We start from the raw sequence: 2,421 nt of genomic DNA on the forward strand, positions 1-2,421 counted from the left end.
TTCCTTGAAACTAGCAGCCAAATTCGAAAAGGCTTTGAGCATTACACATAGGCAAGCTGCACCATTATTCACAACAAGAAAGTTGTTACCTTATCCCTGGAGCACCATCATGTACAAGTACACAGAAATAGGAAAATTTATGTGAAGGAGTGCATGCATAATGAAACTGCATTAAAGTTGGCATTCGTTTAAAGTGAGGCAGGAATGGCAAACAAGACTCAAAAACATCATCAGGAGAGAATGTCATAATGAATGCATTTCAGGTTGCAGCACTGAATGCTTGCTCCCTCGGTGTCCGACGGTTAACCAACTCCTCGCCTTCCGCTACAGGAACACAGCATACCACTCACATGAATATAAGCCGTCAAGACAAAATGCCTTCAGAGTGCTGTCCAACAACATGCAGCTTGGAGCAGGTCATCATTTCGCACTGTCAACCAATGCAGCCTTTATCTGCACAAACATTCAGCCAACCACATGTAGAGCAGCTTTCCACAGTTGTATTAAATGAGATTTTTATAATTTGTTGTACATGAACTGTACAGTCCTCATAGCAGGTTCAAGGCAATAAAAAACATTGAAAGAGCGTCAATTGACAGTACACGCTGCCGTTGTCATCAAAGGAATATAAAGAGAGGAGTGCTGTTTTTCTACAACATGCAAAGTGCTTTCTTTACCTGCATAATGGAATTCTTCATTGCCTGCTCCATCCACCATTGGCTGTATTAATCTTATAACAGGCAAACTTGCCACTGGTGGTAGGTCGATGCCTCCATCAGAGTCAGTCTGGTTGCCTACCCTGGTCATTATGTGGCTGGCAACAGCAATGACTTGCTCACTTTGAGCGCTCACAGTGCATTGAGCTGACCCTCCTCCTGAAAAGAAAAAAGACACCGCACACAGTGAAGCTACTCTTAATTTATAGACAATGCGCCATTAAAATATTTTGTTCATGAAGTGCCACACAAAAGCAACCAAAGGCACACCAATGCATGCAACTGTGTGTTGTTTTCGCTACGTTTTTGTGCCACCCGTCCCAGCAGTGCCAGGAATGAGTAAAGGTAGGTAGCTGTATGTACAGCCTTCCGGTTATTCAATAGTACCAAGCAACTGTCAATAGCGCGGCAAGTTTCCTCATGAACATGAAGGTCGCCAGTCTGGTCTACGGTGCACCCAATTTGGCTTCGCGGCGCGATAGTATGCGAATGGTACCAACTCCGAGCAAAATCGTCCGTTGTCAGTTCGCTGCTGGCCAGGCGCGAGCCCTCCGTCCCACTGCACTGCCCGCTCATCATAGTCTTCTATGCAGCAGAAATCGCATGCCTTCGTACTGACTTGAATGTAGCAAACATTCTCTGTAGTTTTTAAAAATTACGGAGGCTGTACAGGATACTGCTTGGGCATTATTTACACGATTAACGCAGGCTGCATTCATCTGCATTTGTAAATAAAGCAGAGTACACTGCACCGAAACGTTATTACGTGCCCATTTACGTGTTATCACACTGTTCCTAAAAAACTATGCATTCCAGTACACGTTGCTTACGCCGACCGAAGTAGAATAATCATGCCCTTATCCATAGCATACAAAGCATGCAGGAACAAACATTTGTAAACGGCCGGCAAGCCGCGCTCACCTGTCATGTGGCGATCTCTCTTTTTCCTCGCGTCCTCTTCCTTCGACTTTTGTTTTGGTTGGCCCAGCATTTCTTGAGCTGATTGGGGTCACGTCGGGTCGCCCCGTGATTGCTGGTAAACAGCCTGGCAATTTCCTTCCAAGTGGCGTTTTTTTTTTTGCCAGCGACGACACATCGCTTTTTCGCACACTAATATATTCCGACGTGCGTTAACCAAACACAATAACAATTCCTTTTCCTCGAACGTGAACTGAGGCGCTGGTCTCCGCTGGGAGCAGGAAAAGCATGGGAAAAACTGGCTATGGCTCAACTAGGATTGGCTCAATGTGGAGCACGTTGCCAGCCAAAAACGTCAAGTGGAAGCAGCGGGTAGCACTGAAATGTAGTTTTTATTGTTAGCAATTTTCAGCGGGTCACTCACACCTAGTGCCTGTTTATGACTGCTGAACGAGATGCGTTGTTTTATAGGAGCAAAATGGGCATTATTATAATAGATTGTTCAATACTCTCATCCCCAGACGAGCAATGCGCCCTCGCTTTCAAGCACGCGCTTAACTTGACGAAGCAAGTCAGGTTGAGCATCTATGAAACACGAAACCCAACTTGGCCGTTCTGAAGCCGCCTTGGTGCTTCGACTCGACTTGCCGAAGTTGAGTCCAAGCGCGAGCCAAGTTACATTTCTGCATTCGGGGGTAAAATTCCAATATCGAAACAATATATCAAGAAGCAGTTGGTAAACGCGATGTATGATAAGTGGAACGAAACGTGGAATCAGGAGGGAAAA

Source organism: Amblyomma americanum, chromosome 11, assembly GCF_052857255.1.
Source record: "Amblyomma americanum isolate KBUSLIRL-KWMA chromosome 11, ASM5285725v1, whole genome shotgun sequence".
NCBI lineage: Eukaryota > Metazoa > Arthropoda > Arachnida > Ixodida > Ixodidae > Amblyomma > Amblyomma americanum.